Genomic DNA, 18,188 nt, shown 5'->3' on the forward strand with positions numbered 1-18,188 from the left:
CTGCAATCCCAGCACTAGGGAAACCTAGGTGGGTAAATCCCCTAAGGTCAGGAGTTCAAGACCAGCCTGGACAAAATGGTGAAACCCATCTCTACTAAAAATACAGAAGAAGAACAAAAAAGTTATGGGGACAGTGCCCAAAAGAAACAACACTGTAAATGGATAACTCATTTTGAGTTGGGACAAGACAATGTCATATATTTTTTTCCCTCTGAATCTATTATGAATGCGTTGGTTGGCTGGGTTCAGTAATAAATATGTGAGACTTCTCGTTTAAAAGAAAGAAGTCAAATGATGTAATTTCATAGAGTACGTTAATGTCTGTTTTGCTTTGTTTTGTTTTTGAGATGGACACTCCTCCGGGTTTGGTGGATCACACCTGTGGTCCTCGCACCGACCTGAGGTGATCCACCTGCCTTGGCCTCCTAAAGTGCTTGGATTACAGGCCTGAGCCACCGCGCCCGACCCTAATTTTTGTAGCGATGGGGTTTTACCATGTTGGCCAGGCTGGTTTCACACTCCTAACGACAGGTTATCTGACTGCCTCAGCCTCCCAGAGTGCTGGGACTATAGGCATTAGCCACTGCACCTAGCCTTATTTTTATTTTTAAATTTAAAAACAAAACAGAACAGTTTCACTCTTTTCACCCATGCTGGAGTGCAGTGGCGTGATCTCGGCTGACTGCAACCTCCGCCTCTTCTGCTCCAGCAATTCTGCCTCAGTCTCCTGGTAGCTGGGATTACAGGTGACCCGCCACTGCACCTGGCTGATTTTTGTATTTTTAGTTTAGACGTTTTCTTGCCTTCTTGGCCAGGCTGCTCTCAGACTTTTGACCTCATGTGATATGTCTGCTTCGGCCTCCCAAAGTGCTAGGATTACAGCATAAGCAACTGCACCTGGCCTTTCATTTTGTTTTTTTTCAGATGGAATATCTCTATATTGCCTGGGCTATAATGCACTGATGTGATCTTGGCTCACTGCAATCTCCGCCTCCCAGGTTGAAGCAATTCTCCTGCCTCAGCCTCCCAAGTAACTGGAATTATAGGCGCCTGCCACCACGCCTGGCTAATTTTTGTATTTTTAGTAGAGATGGGGTTTCACCACGTTGGCCAGTCTGGTCTCCAACTACTGACCTCAGTTGATCCGCGCGCCTCAGCCTCCCGAAGTGCTGGGAATTACAGGCGTGAGCCACTGCGCCCCGCCCTGACTTTCTTTTCTTTAAAACCGTTGGACTTTGTCGCTTGTATCTTAGCTCATCTAGATAATATCGCGTGTTATGTTGAATATAATCTCTAACAAATGTATAGAAAAAACACTCTATTTGGTTTCTATTTGAACTTTTTTTTTTTTTTTCAGACGGATTCGCTCTGTCGCCCAGGCTGGGTGGAGTGCTTGGATATCGGCTAATTGCAACCTCCGCCTTCCGGGTTCAAGCGATTTTCTTGCCTCAGCCTCCCGAGTAGCTGGGATTGAAGCCCGGTGACACTACACCTGCCTAATTCTTTTTGTATGTTTAATAGAGAAAGGGTTTCACCATGTTGGGAAATTTGGTTTCGAACTTCTGATTTTAGGTGATACGCCCGCCTCAGCCTCCCAAAGTGCCGGGTTTACATGCGTGAGCCACCGCACCCGGCCAAGTAAAATTAATTTCAATAGTAAGAAATTTTCCTGGATCCAATTACCGCCCTACGTTGACTTCTCAGAGAGGTGCCACTTCCCGGACTGGTGACCTGCGCCAGCTCCACTGGCGGGTTTCCCCTCGAAAACCCGGAAAAAAGGCGCCAAGAGCCAGAAGGAGGGAAGCTCAGGCCCCGCCCCTGTCTGGCCCCGGGGCCCCTCACAGCCAAGCCCCTCCTCCCCGCGCCCCGCCCCCGGCGTCTCTCAGGCCACGCCCACCTCCGCGTCCTTTCCGAGCCTGGGCCACGCCTCGCCCACCTCCTCGGGGCCCGCCCAGGCCTGGCTTCTGTCCTGCGCTGATTGGCACAACCCCGGAAGCAGATGGCGTGGACTGAGGGGTACCCCGCAAGGGTCAGTTTTGCTCTAGTTGTTTTGTCTGCGCTTCCCAGGCTTCCGGTGCTTCTAGACCGGACGCGGGGTCTCCACAGACCTAGAAATTCCGGCCCCTCTTTCTCAACCCAGAACAAATTGAGACGTCCAGGTGAGAGTGCGTGAGTCGCTTCCTTTTGAGTTTAAAGTCGCCCTGAGGCAGGTCCGTCCCTGGTCTTCAGTGGGGCCGTGCAGACACCTCCTGTCGCGGAAGTTTCCTGCTCAAACCCTTCCTGTCCCCTCCTCCTGCTTCACACAGTTTCAAGTCCTCAGCCGCATGCTGGATTCCCGCCCTGGGCGCCGCCCAGCCTCGTTTTCGGTCCCTGGAGCGCAGCGCTGCGGTCCCAGTCCCCGGGGAGGCGCGTTGTGTACCCGGTCCTGGGAACCTGCAGACCCCACCTCTGTCCCAAAGCCCTGTGGCCCCCCAACTCCCTCCTAGTGCTGGGCCCTGCTGCTCTCTAGTTCCAACCCCTGGAAAACGTGCTCTTCCTGGAGGCAGCCCTCTTATCCCATCCTCGCCCTGTTTTACCGGAAGGCAGCCTTCAGCGTGAGATGTCCAAGTTCTTGGATGTTGAACATGAAATTGGAAAAACAAAAACAAAAACAAAAAAAAAACCTCACGAAATAAAAGAAGAAAGCCGCGAAAGCAGGAATTTATTCAATCATGAAAGCACTTCACAGAATGGGAGTGGGCCCGAGCGAGCGCCTCCAGGGCCCCGTTTACAGAGTTTTGGGGTGTTAAAGTCTTTCTTTTGAAGTCCTATGGGCTACCCCTTATCTGGAAGAAAGATCTGGTCCTTGGCCAATGAAAAGCTGAGGTGAACCGGCCCGAGGCCAGAGCAGATGGGTGCCCTACGCAGAAGGGGTGGCCGGAGCTTGGCCTTTGCCACTCCTGGGCTCTCTGCTTTTCCATCGGAGACGTGGTGGAAGGGGGAGGGCTGTAGGGAGAGTGGCCTTTGATCCTTTGTTACTCCTCGTGGGAAGATGGGGTTTTTCCATTTGGCTTGCTTTTGGAAAGTTCGCGTTAATTGGCCTTAGATTCCCTGCCCCCAGACCCAGGACCCAGGTGTTTCCCTTTTCTCTTTTTTTTATTGGAGATGAGTCTCACTCTGTTACCCAGGCGGGAGAGTGGTGACAGGATCACAGCTCAGTGCAGCCTCCACCTCCTGGGATCAAGGGATCCTCCCACCTCAGCCTCTGGAGTAGCTGCGACCACAAATGGGCGCCACCACACCGCGCTAATTTTTGTGTTCTTTGTAGAGAAGGGCTTTCGCCATGTTGCCCAGGCTGGTCTCCAACTCCAGGGCTACATCTGTCCAGGCACATCAGCCTCACAATGTGCTGGGATTACAGGCATGAGCCACCACACCCGGCCTTTTTTTCCTTTTCTTTGAGATGGAGTGTCACTCTGTCACACCTCTATCACATGCTTGAGTGCAACCTCTGCCTCCCAGGTTCAAGAGATTCTCCTGCCTCAGCCTCCTGAGTAGCTGCAATTACAGTCAAGTTCCAAAATTGTTTTAGACCTGTGAGAGAAAAATGTTTAAAGACCTTGTCCCTGTGGGTGGATCTGCGTCCCCAGGACCTCCCTGACCTCGTCTCCTACCTGTGTCCTCCTCTCGCCCACTGCTCCAGCCACACAGGTGGTTTCCTTTTCTTGGAGCTGAGGTTGCTCCTCTCTCAGGGCTTTCACTTGAGCTGTCTCTGCCTAGGACTCCGGCCCCTCAGGTGCAAGTGACAAGCAGCCTTTCTTCCCTAGGTCTTTGTTCTGATATCACCTTCTCTATAAAAACCTTTGTGATCTCCCACAGCCCCCATTTGTCATTGCAGCTGGGAACCCAGAAAATCTCAGACAGATCTCACTTACTTTAGAAAACTTCTGCCAAGGTTGATGACGCACCCATGACAGCCTCAGGAAGTCCTGGCGACATGTGCCCAAGATGGTGGTGGCACAGCTTAATTTTATACATTTTAGGGAGACACGAGACATCAGTCAATATACAGAAGAGGTTCATTGGTTTGGTCTGGAAAGACGGGAAGACTTGAAGCAAAGGCAAAAAGACTTGAAGCAGGAGGGAGCTTCCAGGTCACAGATAAGTGACACACAAATACCTAGTGTCCCAGGTGATAGTGATCTGTGTGCAGCACTGAGCGTCAAGGCTCTGAGTCCTCCGTTTCTGAGGGCTGAGCTGAGCCTGTGATCCACAGAGAGGGGAGGGGCTGTGCTCTGCATGGGGTTTGGTCAGGGCTGGGTCTGTGCCCTGAAGGGGAGCTCAGTCCAGCCCAGCTCCCCACTGCTGCCTGGTGTGTGGGGCTTCTCCAGGAGGGGAGTGAGATCTGAAGACCAGGGTGAAACACACACTTGTAGGTGTTCCTGTGGGACGTTCTTCTCTCTGCATGATCTCTGGTGCAGTGGGCAGCAGAGGCCCGTCTTTCTACAGGGTGAGGTCTCCCCCATGTGTGTGTTTTTGTCACAGGAAAAGAGTGAGTCATTTCTAACTTAAAGTCTCTTGTATTTTTCATGTACAGGATTGATTTCTGAAGACTCATGTTCCATGAGGAAGCAGCTCAGAAGAGGCAACAAAAGGAGCCAGGCATGGCTCTTCCTCAGGTAAAGTGACACTCCTTGGTGGATTCATCTGTCTCTTTCCTCTCTGAAATGCCAGGTATTGTAGTAGCCAGTCTGTTCTGGGTCTGAAATGTCCTGCCTGACACGTTGGCTCGCACTCACCCATGCCTTCCCTCAGTTCCTGTCATCTGCTCTGAGATTCCATCTCCTGTGACCCAGTGACATGAACCTGGGAAGAGGCTCCACTGGGCATGGTGATGGGAAGGGCTGACACCAGACCTGGATGGACACGGGGTGTGGGCCTTGTGGTGTCAGTGCTGCTGGGCAGCCTGGATGGTTCAGGGGCCATGTCTGGATGTAAGACCTTTGTGGACAAGATCAGAGAAACTACATATGAAACACATAGGTTAATGTGCACAGATGTCTGGTAAATTCTGGAAAACGAGACCAGTAAGGGGAGATATTTTGTAACTGATTTGGTAATGCAGTGGAAGCCATACTAGTAGATCAACACGTCTCTGACTGCAAACTTTATTTTTTCATGTTTTAAGAGAAAAGATGTTAGTTTGAGTGCGGTGGCTTACACCTGTAATCCAAGCACCTTGGGAGGCCGAGGTGGGTGGATCACCTGGACTCAGGAGTTCAAGACTAGCCTGGCCAACATGGTGAAACCCATCTCTACTAAAAATACAAAAATTAACAGGGTGTGGTGGCACGCACCTACAGTAGTCTCAGGTACTCAGTATGCTGAGGCAGGAGAATCACTTGAACATGGGACGTGGAGGTTACAGCAAGCCGACATTGTTCCATTGCACTCCCGCCTGGGCGACACAGTGAGACTTCGTCTGAAAGAAAATAAAAAGAGAGAGAGGGAAGGTGTCTCTCCGTGGCTTAGGTATGGAGTACAGTGGCACAATTCAAAGTTTACAGCAGTCTTGCCTGCTGGGCTCAAGTGATTCCTACTTTAGCCTCCCAAAGAGCGAGAATGATAGGCGTGTGTCACTAGATGTGGCATTTCCATTTATTTTTTAGTCTCTCTCTGTCACCCAAGCTGGAGTGCAGTGGTGCAATCTCGGCTCACTGCAACTTGCGTCTTTTGGGTTCAAGTGATTCTTCTGCCTCAGCCTGCTGAGTAGATGGGACTATAGCGCGTGCCATCACATTGGCTTACTTTTGTATTTATAGGAGAGACCGACTTTCACCATGTTGGCCAGGCTCATCTTGAACTGATGTCGTGATCCGCCTTGGTCTCCCAAAGTGCTGGGATTACATGTGTGAGCCCTGCTTTTTTTTTTTTTGAGATGGTGTCTCACTGTCACCCAGGGAGGGGTGCAGTCGTGCAATCTTGACTTACTTCAGCCACCGTGTCCTGAGTTCAAGTGATTCTCCTGCCTAAGCCTCCTGTGTAGCTGGGATTACAGGTGCCTGCCACCACGCCTGGCTAATTTTTATACTTTTTGTAGAGACAGGGTTTCACCAGGTTGGCCAGACTGATCTCCAACTTTTGACCTCAAATGATTTGCCCACCTTTGCCTCCCAATGTGCCGGGATAGCAGGCATGAGCCACCACACCCAGCCCAGTGTTTTCTTCTTCTTTGTATATTTTTCATATTGTCCATGAAATCAAGACTTCCACAGTGACTTAGAGGATCTTAAAATGTTTGATGAAAAAGTGCAGTAAAGCTTAAAATTCTCAGATATTGTTATCAGTAAAAAAAAAAAAGGGGGGGGACAGTAAAATATAACTATAGAGAAAAAATGTTCAAAAATACCTTACACTACATAGGTTTGTTAGAACAGTCTTTGATGAAATGGATACTTAATTTCTCTTTTCTCACTTAGTGTGAAGGTGATAACTCACTCCTCCATAATTTTTCATTTTAGGGACGCCTGACTTTCAGGGATGTGGTTATAGAATTCTCTTTGGCGGAGTGGAAATGCCTGACCCGTGCGCAGAGGGTTTTATACAGGGAAGTGATGTTGGAGAACTACAGGAACCTGGAGTCTGTGGGTGAGGAAAACGTCCCTCCAGACACAAGGAATCTGCCCTTGTCTATCTTGGCTTTTTCTGCTTTTGTATTCTCTGTTGTGATTTTGCTCCATACAGGCTCTTTTTTTTTTTTGAGATGGAGTTTTCCTCTTCTTGCCCAGGCTGGAGTGCAATGGTGCGATCTTGGCTCACCACAACCTCAGTCTTTCTGTTTCACATGATTCTCCTGGCTTAGCCTCCTAAGTAGCTGAGATTACAGGGATGTAATACCAGACCCAGCTAATTTTTGTATTTTTCGTATACACAGGATTTCACCATGTTGTCCAGGCTGGTCTCAAACTCCTGACCTCATACTCCACCCGCCTCAGCCTCCCAAAAGCCTGGGATTACAAGCATGAGCCATTGTGCCTGGCCTTGCTCAGTTCTCACAAACACATCTCTACCTACTCAGCAGGGGATCATTCTTCACCCCCATAGTGCCCTATACTGCTGTCCTCTATTTCATGGAGTTTACTTGTTTTTTCTTGTGTGTACACAATTCTGGAATCTACACAGGAATTTGTTGAGTGTATGCCTGAAACTGAAATCAGAGGCCGTGTAATTGAAGAGATGTAAAACTGCCTTCCCCTGAGGTCACTGCTGCTGCTGTTCTGGCTCTCCTTCCTTCTTGTCCCTGCCCATATTGTAATTTGTACATTTAACCTTGGGTCAACATTTTACCGTTTGCTAAATTAGTTCCACTTCCCTCCAAGCTCAAAATTTGGTCTATGCTGGTGGGATTATATTCCCACAGACGAGCCTGCACACAGTTCCCTCCTGCATGCCCATTACTTCTGCCCTCCACCCTTGTCCTTCCTTTCCTGGCCTTGCCTCACATGCTACATTGATCTGGATGCAAAGTGCTGCTGCTTTCCAGCCTGTTGATTCTGTGATGGTGAACACCCCAATTTCCACATGAGCCCCTCCCCTCCAACATGACTCTCATTGAGTAAGTCAGGACCTTATACATCCACTGGACATAATTATAGGAGGCTGCCTAAATCAGTGTGTACAGGGCATGATGACCCAGCACGTTCTCCATGAGCGATGGCTCAGCATCACTGTCAGTGGCACAGCTCAGCCCTTGTATCCCCCTTGATGCATTTCTTTCTGTCTCCTTGTATTTTCTGTACTGCCTGGGTAACTATTGTGCTTAAGAACATGTCGTGGGATCCTTCAGGTTCAGGATCAAGTTTTGTCCCTCACTTATTGAACATGAAAATTAGGGTCAAGTACATGAATACTGTGGGGCTGCTGTTCTTGTTTGAGAAGTAATGTTACTTTCATGCAATTCTCATACCTCAGGCTCCCAAGTAGCTGGGAGTACAGGCATGCGCTTCCACTCCCAGCTAATACTGTATTTTTAGTACAGATGGGGTTTCTCCATGTTGGTCAGGCTAGTTTGGAATTCCTGACCTCAGGCAATCTGCCCACCCTCAGCCTTTGAAGGTGTTGAGATTACAGGCGTGAGCCACTGTGCCCAGCCGCCTCCAGGTTTTAAAAACATGTTAATTAGATGGCTTCACATATTGCAAGTTTGTTTGTTTTTTTTTCCCCAAGTACAATTTCCATTTTATTTTTCTCCAGAAGAATAGTTGTCTTCAATCTTTTACTTAGCTCCTTACATGGGTTTTGGTGGGGGTCATGGGGCAGCACCGCAGGTCTAAATCGGAGTGGGGGTGTTCGGTCCTTGCGGGCTTCACGAGATCAATTCCTGACTACTTTGCTGTGAATTGCACAACTCACACAGTAATGTAGCTTCACATAGAGCTTGGGAAGCACATAGGCATCAAAGAGGCTCGCTTCAGAAATGTCCCTGACTGCTGCGGCCTCCACTGTTTCCAATGACGACTTTCTTTTTTTTTTTTTTTTTTTGAGACGGAGTTTCGCTCTTGTTACCCAGGCTGGAGTGCAATGGCGCGATCTCGGCTCACCGCAACCTCCGCCTCCTGGGTTCAGGCAATTCTCCTGCCTCAGCCTCCTGAGTAGCTGGGATTACAGGCACGCGCCACCATGCCCAGCTAATTTTTTTGTATTAGTAGAGACAGGGTTTCACAATGTTGACCAGGATGGTCTCGATCTCTTGACCTCGTGATCCACCCGCCTCGGCCTCCCAAAGTGCTGGGATTACAGGCTTGAGCCACCGCGCCCGGCCCTTTTTTAATTTTTATTTTTTGAGACGGAGTTTCGCTCTTGTTACCCAGGCTGGAGTGCAATGGCACGATCTCGGCTCACCGCAACCTCCGCCTCCTGGGTTCAGGCAATTCTCCTGCCTCAGCCTCCTGAGTAGCTGGGATTACAGGCATGCGCCACCATGCCCAGCTAATTTTTGTGTTTTTAGTAGAGACGGGGTTTCACCATGTTGACCAGGATGGTCTCGATGTCTTGACCTCGTGATCCACCCGCCTCGGCCTCCCAAAGTGCTGGGATTACAGGCGTGAGCCACCGCGCCCGGCCCCAATGACGACTTTCTTAAGGGCCTTGTCCTTGGGCATGCATTGGGCACAGTTCGTGCAGTGAATAGGCTGAACTGGCCGCAGCCCTTTTTGGCATGACCGTTGTTCCTTCTTTTCTTTGTCATCTTGGAAGCTCACAGCGGAGAAAGAACTATTGCAAGTTTTATAGAACAGACTCTAAACTTTGTTTGTGTAATAAGATTTGTCACCCTCGGTGATGATGATGAGATGCTCCTTTTTCTGTCTCAGTTTTTTTCACTGTCCTCTCAGAAATAGCTCAGACTGGCCGTCCACGGTGGCTCCCACCTCTAATCCTGGCACATTGGGAGGACAAAATGGGTGGATCGCTTCAGGTCAGGTGTTTGAGTCCCAACAGGCCAACATGGAGAAACCTCGAATGTACTAAGTACAAAAAATTGACTAGGTGTGGTGACTCACCTACCGCTGATTACAAACTAAAAGGTATTCTCCACAAGGAAGCCACAGGGGCAGGGCATACTTACTATGTCTCAACAGTGCATGATCGTTTTTCCTCACCAGTGTGACCCATCACATGTGTGGGCAGCAATGTCCATCTGGCTCTGCTTCTTCTTTTTTTTTTGGTGATGGAGTCTCGCTACGTCACCCAGGCAAGAGTGCAGTGGCATGATCTTGGCTTACTGCAATCTGAGCTTCCCAGGTTCCAGCAATTCTTCTGCCTCAGCCTCCTAAATAGCTGGGATTACAGGCGCACACCACCACGCCTGGCTAATATTTTGTGTGTTTTAAATATAAAAATGAAATCAGGATTAAAAAGAAATGAGGATTCACCATGCTGGCCAGGCTGGTCTCGATCTCCTGACCTCATGATCCATCGCCTTGACCTCCCAAAGTGCTGGATTACAGGCATGAGCCACTGTGCCTGGCCTGGCACTGTTGTTACACATCTGTACCAGCTCAGCCAGGAGATCATTTTTCACCCAAATGGTCTCCTACACTGCTGTACTCTTTCACAGTTTTACTAATTTTTTTCTTGTGTGTACACAATTCTGGAATCTACACAGGGAATTTTGTTGAGTATATGCCTGAAACTAGAAATCAGAGGCCATTTGATTTAAGAGATGTAAAACTGCTTTGACCTCATGTCACCAAACTGCTGCTGTTTTGGCTCTTTCATTCTTGTCCCCTGCCCATATTGTAATTTGCATATTTAACCTTGGTTTAATATTTGACCATTTGCTAAATTAGTTCCACTTTCCTCCAAGCTCAAAATTTGGCCAGCATATTCTCCATGAGCAATGGCTCAGCATCACTGTCCATGGCACAGCTCAGCCCTTGTATCCCCCTTCATGTATTTCTTTCTGTCTTCCTGTATTTTATGTGACTGTTTTCTTTACTACCTGGGTGACTGTTGTGCTTACGAACATCTCATGGGATCCTTCAGGCCCAGGATCAAGTTTTGTCCCTCACTTACCAAACGTATAAACTGGGTCAAGTACATGAATACTGTAAACCTGCTGTCTTTACTTGAGAAGTAATAATTTGCCTCCAGCTTTTATTTTTTTATTTATTTTTATTTTTATTTTATTTTGAGATGGAGTTTTCCTATTATTGCCCAGGCTGCAGTGCAGTGGTAAAATCTTGACTGACTGCAATCTCTGCCTCCTGGGTTCAATCAGTTCTAATGCCTGAGGCTCCCAAGTAGCTGGGATTACAGGCATGCACCACCACACCTGAGTGATTCTGTATTTTTAGTAGAGATGTGGATTCTCTATGCTGATCAGGCTAGTTTTGAACTCCCGACCTCAGGAGATCTGCGCACCTCAGCCTTTCAAAGTGTTGGCATTACAGGTGTGAGCCACCATACCTTGCTGCCTCCATGTTTTTAAAACAAGTTAATTAGATGTCTTCACATATTGAAAGTTTTCTGCTACAGACTCTAAACTTTGTTTAATACGATTTGTCAGCCTTGGGTGATGTTGATGATGAGAGCCCGTTTTTCTGTCTCAGTCATTTCACTGTCATGTCAGAAATAGGTTAGACTGCCTGACTTTGGTGGCTCACATCTTTATTCCCAGGACTTTGAGAGGCCAAGGTGGTTGGATCGCTTCAGGTCAGGAGTTTGAGTCCAGTGGGGCCAATATGCTGAAACCTTGAATCTACTAAATACAGAAAAATGACTAGGCGTGGTGGCTCACACCTGTAATCCCAGCACTTTGGTAGGCCAAGACAGGCAGATAACCCAAGGTCAGGAGTTTGAGACCAGCCTTGCCAAGATGGTGACGGCCTATCTCTACTAAAAGTACAAAAATAAACTGGGTGTGGTGGCATGCACTTGTAATCCCAGCTACTTGGGAGGCTGAGGCCAAAGAATTACTGGATCCCAGGAGGTGAAGATTGCAGTGAGCCACGATTGTGCCACTGCAGTGCAGCCTGGACAACAGAGTGAGATTCGGACACACACACCCATACACACACATACAAGCACACACACATACATACATTTAGCCAGGCTGTAGTCCCAGCTACTTGGGCACGGGAGAATCTCTTTATCCATGCCATTACACTCCAGTTTGGGTGATAGAGCATGACTCCATCTGAAAAAAAAATAGCTTAAACTGGGAAGCTTAAGACACAGAGATTATTTCTTTTGAATTTAGAAAATGGGAAATGTAAAAGCAAGGTGCAGCCAAATTGGTTTCTGGTGAGAGCCTTCTTTATGATTTAGCCCAAGCATCTTCCTGCTGTGTTTTGTCTCGGTGGAAAGAGGAATAGTCAACAAGTTCTTTACTGTCTCTTTTTATAAAAGCACTAGTCTTGGCCAGGAGCCAAGGAGTTTATATTTTGTAGATATCTCTTCCAAATGCATAATGAAGAAGTTTTCATCAACAGGGCAAGGCAATACAGAAGTGTTCCACACAGGGACATTGGAAAGAGATGAAAGTCATCACATTGGAGAGTTTTGCTTCCAGGAAATTGAGAAACATAGTCATGACTTTGAGTTTCAGTGGCAAGAAGATGAAAGAAATAACCATGAAGCACCCAGGACAAAATTTAAAAAGCTGACTGGTAGTACAGACCAATAAGATCAAAGGCATGCTGGAAACAAGCCTATTAAAGATGAACTTGGAGTAATCTTTCATTCGCATCTTCCTAAACTTCACATACTTCAGACTGAAGGGAATATTGGTAATCAGGTTGAGAAGTCTATCAATGATGCCTCCTTAGTTTCAACATCCCAAATAATTTTTTTATAGCCAAAACCCATATTTCTAATAACCATGATAGTAATTTCCTCCATTCTTCATTATTTACACAGAAACAGGAAGTACACATGAGAGAAAAATCTTTCCAATGTCATGAAAGTGGGAAAGCCTTTGATTTTAGCTCATTCTTTTCATTTCTTTTTTCTTTTTTTTCTTTTTTCAGCCAACAGCAACCTCAATTGTAGCTCATTCTTAAAGAAACATCAGATAAACCATTTAGGAAAGAAACAATATGAATGTGATGTGTGTGGCAAGGTCTTAAATGAGAAGCGATATCTTGTACGCCATCGTAGATGTCACACTGGAGAGAAACCTTACAAGTGTAATGAGTGTGGCAAGTCCTTTAGTGACAAGTCATGCCTTAAACGCCATCATAGACTTCATACTGGAGAGAAACCTTACAAGTGTAATGAGTGTGGTAAGACCTTCAGTCAGGTGTCATCCCTTACATGCCATCGTAAACTTCATACTAGAGACAAACCTCACAAGTGTAATGACTGTGGCAAGAAATTCCATCAGATGTCATTCCTTCAACACCATTGTAGACTTCATACTGGAGAGAAACCTTACAAGTGTAATGACTGTGACAAGACCTTCATTCAAAAGTCACACCTCACAGAGCATCGTAGACTTCATACCGGAGAGAAACCTTACAAGTGTAAGGTTTGTGACAAGGCTTTCCGGCGTAATTCACACCTGGCAATACATACTAGAATTCACACTGCAGACAATCCTTACAAGTGCAATGAGTGTGGCAGGACCTTCAATTATAAGTCGTCCCTTACATGCCATCGTAGACTTCATACTGGAGAGAAACCTTACAAATGTAAGGTTTGTGACAAGGCTTTCAGACAAGAGTCAAACCTTAAACGACACACTAGAATTCACACTGGAGAGAAACCTTACAAGTGTAATGATTGTGGCAAGACCTTCAGTCGAAATTCAGCCCTTGTAATTCATAAGGCAATTCATACTGGAGAGAAACCGTACAAGTGTAATGAATGTGGCAAGGGTTTTGATAAAAAAGCACGCCTTGTATGTCATCATAGACTTCATACTGCAGAGAAACCTTACAAGTGTAATGAGTGTGGCAAGGCCTTCAGACAGGTGTCATCCCTTACATGCCATCATAGACTTCATACGGGAGAGAAACCTTACAAGTGTCATGAGTGTGGCAAAACCTTCAGTCACATGTCATCCCTTACATGCCATCATAGACTTCATACTGGTGAGAAACCTTATAAGTGTCATGAGTGTGGCAAGAAATTCCATCACATGTCATCCCTTACGTATCATTGTAGACTTCATACTGGAGAGAAACCTTACAAGTGTCATGAGTGTGGCAAGAGCTTCATTCAAAAGTCAGCCCTTACATGCCATCGTAGACTTCATACTGGAGAGAAACCTTACAAATGTAAGGTCTGTGACAAGCCTTTCAGAAGCGATTCACACCTAGCAAAACACAGCATAATTCACACTGGAGAGAAACCTTATAAGTGTAATGAGTGTGGCAAGACCTTCAGTCAGATGCCAAATCTAGTACGCCATTGTAGACTTCACACTGGAGAGAAACCTTACAAGTGTAATGAATGTGGCAAGGTTTTTAACCAACAAGCAACCCATGCATGTCATCATAGACTTCATACTGGAGAGAAACCTTACAAATGTGAAAAATGTGACAAAGTTTTCACTCGCAAATCACATCTTGAAACGCATAAGAAAAGTCATAGTGAAGAGAAAGCTTACAAAAACATTTGTGACAAGGCTTTCACGTGTAATTTATACCTGGCAAAACATACTAGAATTCACACTGGAGAGAAACCCCACAAGTGTAATTAGTGGGGCAAGTCCTTCGATCAAAATTGATCTCTTAATTTATAAGGCAATTCATACTGGAGAGAAACCTTACAAGTGTAATGAATGTGGCAAGGTTTTTAATCAAAAATCAAATCTTGCTCATCATTATAGACTTCATACTGGAGAGAAACCTTACAAATGTGAAGAATGTGACGTTTTCAGTCCCAAGTCACACCTTGAAAGACACAGTATAATTCATACTAAGCAGAAACCATAAACAACTGAGATTTATGACAAGGCTTTTGGGCATGATTCACACCTGGCATAATATACTAGAATTCACACTGGAGAGAAAACTTACACGGGTAATGAGTGTGGCCAAGCCTTTAGTGGACAATCAATCAACACTTATTCATCATCAAGCAATCCATGGTATAGGGAAACTTTAGTAATGTAAAGATTGTTACAAAGTCTTGAGTAACGTTACAACCATTGCAAATTATTGGAGAATTCATAGTGGAAAGATATCTTACAAGTGTGATAAATGTGGCAGAATTTTTGAACATCGTTCATACCTTTCAGTTTATCAGCCAACTCATGCTGGAGGGAAAACTTACAAATGCCATGATTGTGGCAAGGTCTTCAGTCATACTTGACCTTATGCAAAACATAGGAGAATTTATACAGGAGAGAAACCTCACCAGTGTGATCATGGTGGCAAAGCTTTACTTCACATTCACACATCATTAGACGTCAGAGAATCCATACTGGACAGAAATCTTACAAATGTCCTAAGTGTGGCATGGTCTAGTCCGAGGTCACTCCTTGCAGAACATGAGAAAATTCATTCTGGAGATAATTGTTCAAAATGCATTGAATAAGCAGCCATCAAGAATTAATTGACATTAGAGTCAGTTCAGCATCGACTTGAGTTTGAGTTGACTTAACATTGAGTTCAAGCATTAATTGACATTAAAGTGTTTATATTAAGAAGGTAGAGCCAGGCAGGGTGGCTCACGCCTGTAATCCCAGCACTGTGGGAGGCCAAGATGGGTAGGTCGCTTAAGGTCAGGAGTTTTGGACCAGCCTGTCCAACAGATGTGAGCCCCTTTTCCCAGCCTGTTTTTTGTTTCTTTAACAAAACTGATAGGGGGTTTTATGGGTATTGTGTTGAATCTAAATCACATTGGTTAATATAATCATTTCACAACATTTTTCCAGTCCATCAATATGAGTTGTATCTGTATTTATATGTCTTTAATCATTTTGATCAATGTTTGTAGATGTCAAGGTAGAAACTTCTCACCTTTTAACCTTTATTCCTAAGTATTTCTTACTTTACATTCTCTAGCAAGTGGAAATATTTTCTTAATTTTCTCTTAAAATTGTTTATTGTAGATGTATGGAAATTGAACTGATTTTTGGTGCTGATACCATATTCTGCAAATACACTGAATGTGTTTCTTATTTCCAGTAGAATTTGGTTGACTCTGTGATTTTCTACACAGAAGATCATGTCATCTCCAAACAAAAATAGTTGTACTTGTTTCTGATTTGGATCAGTTTTATTTCTTTTGCTTTGTAATTGCTCTGGCTAGGACAACAGCATTTATTGCATAGAAGGGGTGAGAGCATTCTTTCATCATGAGATTCTACAGGAAAAGCATTCTGTTTGTTTTGATATGTTATTTCTGCTGTGGTCATTTCATGGATGGTCTTTATATTATTGAGGTAAATTTCCTTCTCTATTTTGTTTAGGTTTTCTTTTCTTTTTTTTTTTTAAATAGACAGGGTCTCGCTATGTTGCCCAGGCTGGAGTGCAGTGGCTATTCACAGGCGCGATCCCACTACTGATCAGCATGGGAGTTTTGACCTGCTCCATTTGTGATATGGGCTGGTTCACCCCTTCTTAGACAACCTGGTAGTCCCCCGCTCCCGGGAAGTCACCATATTGATGCCGAACTTAGTGTGGACACCCGATCAGACACACTACAGCCCAGAACTCCTGGACTCAAGCGACCCTTCAGCCTCAGCTTCCCAAGTAGCTGGGACTACAGGCACGCGCCACTGCACCATGGCTTGTTTAGGATTTCTGTGATGACTGAATGTTGAATTTTGTGAAATGCTTATTTCCCACCTATTCAGATGATGTCTTTTTCATCTTTCATTCTGTTCAAGTGGTATGTGACATTGATTGGCTTGAATATGTTGAACCATCCTTGGATCTCAGAAATAAGTGGCATTTAATATCTACGATCCTTTTTATATCCTCTCAAATACAGGTTTTTATTACAAGTGGTCTTCAAGAAGTTTATTTTAAAATACGTATTATGAGAAAATTGTGCATGACTTTCACACTTTAGCACCTAAATAAACTGGTGCAAACTTGTTATAACATGTCTGAACAGGCTCTACTTTGAGCCACTCAGAAGGATAAGACATGAGTTTGAGAAGAGACTCCGTCAAAGCAGTACAATTTCTGATAAACTTGAAACAAGAAGAAACATCAAATTTATGATGAGAGCAGATGCAGTGGCTGAGGCCTGTGATCCCAGCACTTTCAGAGGCTGAGACAGGTAGGTCATGTGAGCCCAGGTATTCAAGACCAGTCTGAGCAACATGATGAAATCCCCTTCTCTACCAAAAATACAAACATTAGGTGGCCATGGTGGCACATGCTGCAGACACAGCTACTGTGGAGTCTGTGGTGGGAGGATGGCTTGAGTCTGGGAGGTCGAGGCTGCAGTGAGCTGTGATCATGTCACTGCCCTTCAGTGTGGATGACAGAGCAAGATTCTTTCTCAAAATAATACTTACAGTATTCTCTACCCAATAGAGAAATAATGAAATATTTGGGTAGAGAAATAATGAAATCATTGATGCTGTATGAAAAGTTTATGAGGACAATGGCCAAAAGAAATCAGCCGTGTGTAAAAGGATAATTCATTTTGAGTTGGGAGAAGACAATGAAGTGACGTGTAGGGGGGAGATCCCACAAGTGCTGAGGCAGGAGCAAAAGGCCTCAGCCTATTTCCATGTAAATAATGAAGAAACTAACCAGAAATATAACCGTGGTAGTTATTAGTTATTCATAGGTGATAATTCTTTTACTAATGCCTCTCAGGTCGGAAGTGTGAACCTGGAGTGACATTGTGAAATGAATGACACTAAGGCAAGATGCTCTAAGCCCTTTGTCACACCTGCAGAAGGGCTGCTGGAGGGCGCCTCGGCTGTGCGGCAGCCCCAGCACTGGGAAAGCGCCTGCTGTTTAGCCAGCTAGGGAAGGAGACGTGCAGAATAGCTGAGATGTCTCCTTCCCTGGAGGAGTTAGGAGAAAACTCTGCTTCTCCAAGCTCTTGCGGTAAGGCCTGATGGCTGTCAGGGAGACCCGCAGACATCCTGAGGCTTAACTTTATCTATGTGATGCAGTGCTTCATTGGTCACATTCCATGTCTACTCTTATGTTCTGCTTCTGCACCCGGTTCCTTTTTTCTTAGAAAAGGTAATCCGTCATAGTAATATCAATCTTAATGTAGTTCTTTCTTGATAAGCATGAAAAAAGTGCTGCTGCATTATGCTCCGTACCGCACTTCCGGTGCCAGAAATTCCTAAGCCCCTACATAAATGATGTGTAATGTACTTGACCCTATCACTGCCATGCCCTACCTACCCTGCCCCCAGATTGGCAACGCAATAAAAGTGAGAGCTCCCGGCATTCGGGGCCACTGCTGGTCTCTGCGATTTCGGTAGCAGTAAACCCCTGGGCCCAAACTCTCTTTTCTCTATCTCTGTGTCTTATTTCTTTTACTTCTACAATTTCTCATCTCCGCACCAGCCCAGAGGGGCTCACAGAACCCTGTAGGGCTGGACCCTACAGTGATGCACACAGCAGCAGCCAGATCATCCACATCAGTATTACAAAAAAAAAAAACTCTTGTTCCTGCCGCAATGAAGAGGACTGACAGCTAACAGCAGAAACAATAGGAGTTTGAGACCAGCCTGGTTAACATGGAGAAACCTATTCTCTACTAAAAATATAAAAATC

The 18,188-nt window shown here is 45.6% G+C and overlaps 1 pseudogene; it reads left to right on the top strand.

Moving 5' to 3' along the window:
• The window catches only part of LOC105734490 (zinc finger protein 813-like), a 28,520-nt pseudogene extending 12,596 nt beyond the window's left edge, over positions 1-15,924 (top strand).
• Positions 15,925-18,188: the final 2,264 nt, after the last annotated feature.

This window comes from Aotus nancymaae, unplaced genomic scaffold (assembly GCF_030222135.1).
Source record: "Aotus nancymaae isolate 86718 unplaced genomic scaffold, 86718_ANA_hifiasm-v0.15.2.pri h1tg000028l, whole genome shotgun sequence".
Lineage (NCBI taxonomy): Eukaryota > Metazoa > Chordata > Mammalia > Primates > Aotidae > Aotus > Aotus nancymaae.